This window comes from Sinocyclocheilus rhinocerous, unplaced genomic scaffold (genome assembly GCF_001515625.1).
Source record: "Sinocyclocheilus rhinocerous isolate Xijiao unplaced genomic scaffold, SAMN03320098_v1.1 scaffold1234, whole genome shotgun sequence".
In the NCBI taxonomy this organism is placed as follows: domain Eukaryota; kingdom Metazoa; phylum Chordata; class Actinopteri; order Cypriniformes; family Cyprinidae; genus Sinocyclocheilus; species Sinocyclocheilus rhinocerous.
The window spans coordinates 1,485,269-1,491,268 of NW_015656153.1; the positions used below are offsets into that span (position 1 = coordinate 1,485,269).

Below are 6,000 nucleotides of genomic sequence, written 5' to 3' on the forward strand. Positions count from 1 at the left end.
ATAAGTTCACAAACTATTTTGTTTAAATGGTTACTGCCTTGAGTTATTTTGGTATAAATGTAAAATGCTTAAAAACTCCAACCTGATGAGATTCATTCTTGGCTTTAATAAATAGAATATTTATTGCATGTTAAAGCTGCAGTCCGTAACTTTTTTTGGTTAAAAATGATCTGAAATCAATATTTGAGCAAGTACATAACCTTTTATGACACACATGTGAATGAAATTAAATTATATTCCAGTTATGAATGTGCTTATGATTACAGATAGCCTGGGATTTCAAAGATTTGTATTTTAAAGAAAACCAGTTCGAAGGGAGCATAATTTGCTTTTTGGGTTAAAACAATTTCTTAATATGAAATTCGAAGAGTATAACAATTAGATTAGACTGTGCAGAAATTGAAATCTACACGCTAATACACACTACTCATACTCACCACTGCTGATGTTGTTAACATTAATCATTTGAGAATAAAGTATAACAATAATAATAATTTGAATGGTTTGATGTGATATGAGCTTACCGATCTTTAGATTTAATCACCATTGGTAGCGAGATTTACGGTAATGCTTTTTTCCTCAGTTGGTCAGAACAAACGTGGCAAACTTGTTTCTTACTTGTTCAGATGGCAATATATGGTGAAAATTCTTATTTGGGTCATATTCCAAGACGTAGGCTAATCTGTGATTGCGAAGTACAGTAAATATCCACACCGGTGCGGTGACTGACAGCCACACATACTCCCGGCGCACAACCCACGCAAGAAAGATAATTCCACAAACAGCTGCAATTGCAGGTTTTCAAACAGAGATGGTGACAAAGAGGCAAAACTTACGGACTGCAGCTTTAAAATAGAAACCGTATCATATAGCATTCATACCGAACCTCAGTCCTACATTGAGCTCTTGTTATTGTGGTTTGTTTCAGGGCCTGACCTCGTATCTTCCTTCTCCATCTCTACTCTCTCCTCACTCCAAACTACAGATGTCCACGTCACTCAGTGCTCAACTCATTCCACAGGCCACCCTCACCTCACACAGCAGTATGTTCTCTACATTATCCTTCATATTATATAGGATAACTCGAGCATGCATTGTTTTGAAGAGCACATCTCAGACTATAAAGTAGAGAAGAATGGAAAAATGTTAGTATTTTTATGTATTTATGTATGTTTATGTATTTATGAAAAGTGTAGTTTGTTTCTGTGGCACTTAAAACCACATGAAATCACATGTCATGAGGTCTTTAAATCTGCCTTTTCTCTCACAGGTGGTTACAGTCCTGCTGGGCAGCCCATTAGAAGAGCTCCATCCCTCAAACACCAGAAAGTAAGACACTGGCTACGTTTACATGCACAATTATTACATGCACAGTAGGTTCAATCGGACTGAATTCATTCCGATTGATGAATCTGAATGTAGTGTTTACATGAACACTAAATAAAGTGATCGGGTTGATGTGCGCGTTTGTATGTCACAAGCTTCAAATCGGAATTAATTTTTTTGACATGCGCACACTGCACAAATATAGTTTCTCACTGTTTGCACATAATAACCACTCTCCTACACGGCTTCTTTATTTGTTTTTAACAGCAGAATTCATATTTATTAATTTATGGATAAATATACATTTAAACCACTGTGCCGTGCTGCTCATATTTATCACGCAGTAAAAATGCCCCTCCCCGTGTCCAAAACGGGTTGCCTGTCACCAATGCTGATGTTGTTAACATTAATCATTTGAGAATAAAGTATAACAATAATAATAATTTGAATGGTTTGATGTGATATGAGCTTACCGATCTTTAGATTTAATCACCATTGGTAGCGAGATTTACGGTAATGCTTTTTTCCTCAGTTGGTCAGAACAAACGTGGCAAACTTGTTTCTTACTTGTTCAGATGGCAATATATGGTGAAAATTCTTATTTGGGTCATATTCCAAGACGTAGGCTAGAACCAGTGCAGTGACTGACTGCCACACATACTCTTCAGAACATTAGATTCATCCGCGCTGGAGCCACGCCGCCGCACAACCCACGCAAGCTAGATAATTCCACACACAGCTGCAATTCCAGGTTTTCAAACAGAGATGGCGACAAAGAGGCAAAACTTACGGACTGCAGCTTTAATATAAAAATATAAAATATAAAATAAAAAAAAACATTTGTTTTTTTCTTTTTCTGATAGTGTAAGTAATGTATATTTAAACATCAAAATGTGACTGGGACAAGAATTTGCATTTGATAAAAAAAAAAAAACTTTGAGAACTTTGCTTTCTCATTTCAGAACACCACCACACACCAATGATATACAGTACAACCTTGAAAAAAACTCGAGACGCAGGGAAGTGGAATGAAACACGCAAGTTCTAGAGACTGAGAATCTTGTGTTTAGAATGCTATGTCATGAAAAAGACTTGAGTACGGTCAAACACGTTCGTATAGCGCGTTTAAATAGAAAAACAGGCAGTGCAGTGGAATGCAAATGTGCATTCTTTGTGAACGACTCCTTACGGTTTAATCTCATAATTTTCTTTTATTCCAAAAGTAGAAGTTCGGTTTTGGATTACGGTCAGGATGAGGTCCTGAAAAAAAAAAAACCGCGAGCAACCCAGTGAAATTTGTACCATTTGTTGTGTTTCCGTCATGTGCATTAAAACAATGTTTTTAAACCAACCATTTGATAGCTTTGAAACATTCCTTTTTTCTGTTCCTCCAGTGGCTAAAGTGTATTTTATACACTTATACCAGGATAATTCACATTCAACTGGCAAATGAGATAAAGATGCTTGCAAATGATAATTTGAAAGAAAAAAAAGGATTAATAAAGCAAAAAAAAGCACCTTTTCTTTCAAAGATTGTAATGTCCACTATGTAAAGATAGAGCACTATGAAGTTCTTTTGCTCCGTGAGTATGAATTTGAATGTGCTCAGCCATTATTTTGTTTTAAAAAGTGCTTTTGTTTGTTCAAAGTTTTAGTTTTACTATCCAAAAGCTTGTGTAAGCCACAGTACACATTTTTATCAGTTGCTCATTGCATGCTAAATATTTACTTATCATTAAGTGAATGAACCTTAATTCACACAGCCAAAGCACCTTATGCTCGCCTGCGTTCACTCGCACTCTAATAAATGTATGCAAATCCATCATAAATCTGAAGATTAGCTAAATCTTTTTACGGTGCTTGAAAAAACAAAGCATGAGCTAAAAGGGTGCTCGTGTTTTTGCGCCGCGTCTACACCAGATTTAGAGGGTCTAGTGGTTTTCCCTCCTGTTCCTATTCATAGCATGACAAAGGTGGAGATGAAGGAACATGAATTGGTTTAGCTGACAGGCCAAGGTCAAGTGCGGAAAACAAAATAGAGGGACATCCCCAGCCAAGAGGTCAGGGTGTCAAAGTTCACTGGTTTTAAATAAAATATCATGAAAAATTCAGCGGGGCAGGGATGGGACAAGCTATTTTGGAAAAATTGTTGAGCTGTTTATTTGCAAGTCATTGGAGCTGAAGTAATGCACCCTGGGAATTGCCACCAAACGCAGCACTGCAACATCTGCTGTCCCTAAGTGAGTTAGAGCACGTCAGACATCTTTATGTCACTGCAGAGCTGTGATGGATGCGGCCCCTAGAAAACGTTGCATAAAAATCTGCTGCGCCGTTTTGGCCGTTAAGTGAAATTACTATTTAAATTAATGGCGCTGTCACAGTTTATCTGTGCAAAGAATGAACGCTGATTAGGGTATTAAACAATTAGCAATTTATCATACTGGGGGTTGATGGTAATTATGGTAGTGATGGTTTACCCAAGGAAATAAACCAGGAGTCACTTCCTGTTAGAAGAATATTAAACTACTTTTCAGAAAATTCTATTCTTTCTTCCCTCTGCCATGATCTTAATGCGAATTAGTCATAATTCAAATAGAGCATGACAAAAAAAGTATGTTCGATGTTTCACCTTCTTGGTCCTTAATCCAGTTGATGGTATATGCCTGAAAATACAATTTTATAGTTTACATATTAATGCATCCTTTTTCTCAAAATGAAATATGTAATATATTCTCTAGTGTTTGAAAGTATAGGGTCAGTAAGTCTCTCTTGCTCACAAAGGCTGCATTATTTTTTCAAAAATACAGTAATATTGTAAAATATTATCACAATTTAATAGATGTTTTGTATTTTAATATATATTTAAAATGTAATTTATTCCTGTGGTGGCAAAGTGGAAAAAATGGAAACATTTCTTATTTTTAGCAATGTTAAAAACAGTTGTGCTGCTTAATATTTTAGAGGAAACCTTTTTTCTGGATTCTTTATGAAATGTAAAGTTTAAAGAAACAGCGTATATTTGAAATAGAAATCGTTTGTAATATTCTGAATGTTTTCACTGCCACTTTTGATCAATTTAATGCATCCTTACTGAATAAAAGTATTAAAAAAAATTAAATCTTTAATTAAATAGAAAATCTTACTGACCACAAATTTTTGAATGGTAGTGTAAAGGCAGGTATTTCAACCCCCCTCAAACATAGCTGTGTTTGCAGGGCTGGTGCGTGTATGTTGAGTCAGGTCTCTGAGAACGTGGTGATGCTTTTAGAGGTAACAGGAGAGGATGCAGATGTGGGTGCTGAGCGCTGATGGCTGATGGGAGGAGACAGTGGCCATATCGCCAGGTGAAGCTGATTCCTCATGCAGCACAGCCATCTGCATCTTTTACATGTCAGCTGCGCATGCAGCTCTCCGACATCCACTAGAAACATCCCATGAGCTGTAATGGCCACATGTTGGATGTCATATACTTGATTTTAGAAATGTGCTGACTACAGTACACTCATGTTTATATGTCAAAGATGTTTTCATATGCATTATTAGTTGTCTTTTGATTTAGTGAAGTACCAGGATGTTGTCTGAATTGAACTGCCATTCAAACAAGGTTTTTTTTTCTCTCTAAACTTCAATTTATAACTTTCCTGCACTATTATAATGGATTATGATGATTAAGGCTCTCTTGCCTATTAAAAAGCATCAACATCTTCCACGTGTAATTTGTTTTACATAGGATTCATCTGCTGTGGAGAGCACTACATTAACACATCCACTTCCTGGTGCTGCATGGGTCCCGGCAGAGAGTCTAAAGTCCACGTGCTGGAGAACAGGACGGCGTCGCTGAAGTGCTGCTGGTCAGCGGTGATTGATCAGAAGGAAGAGTGTTGTAATGGAGTGGGCTTCAATCCCCTCACATCTGTGTGTGCTGACAGAGTCCCGGCCAGCATCCTCATCCCGGTAATTAACACTTTCACTCAGAGTGACATATTCACTGTATGCTCGTTCAGCAATAGTTCTTCAGGATGAAGACTTGGTGAAGACTTTGCCCTCAAGCTGTTCTGTAGTGTCACGCCAGTTTCTCAAACTCCGATTAAGGCCAAAATTTGCCAAAACAGATTATGGAGAGACTAGTACTTTGTAGCTAGACTTTTGACTAAATGTCTGGTCCACACTTCAGATAAGAACAGCCACTAATAGGTAAAAACTGCTTTTTTGTGAGGTTTAGGTGCAGGTTTATTGATTCCACTATAACAGAGGGAGATTTAAAATGTATTCTAATCAGCTCTGTGAGAAACATATGCTCTTTATTCTTTTAAAAAGAGTACTTACTATGGAAATATACTTAAGTGTGAACTATATGTAATTGCATGCAGAGGCGGACAGTAACTAAGTACATTTACTTAAGTATTGTACTTAAGTACACTTTTTGAGTATCGGTACTTTACTTGAGTATTATTTTTCTGGGAACTTATGACTTTAACTTCACTACATTTGAAAGACAAATATTGTACGGAGTTGAGTACTTTGTGCGCCTCTGATCTTAAGTAACTAAATGTCATATAAATTTAAACTAGAATTATTAGGTAACACTTTACTTGAAGGGGTGTGCATAAGACTGACATGACACCTTCATAATCATGACATGACACATGTCATGAATATGAAGGAGGTTTTATG

At 36.7% G+C, this 6,000-nt stretch overlaps 1 pseudogene; it reads left to right on the top strand.

Annotated features, from left to right (window-relative positions):
* Positions 1-6,000, top strand: part of LOC107719499 (usherin-like) — a 236,590-nt pseudogene that overhangs the window by 171,148 nt on the left and 59,442 nt on the right.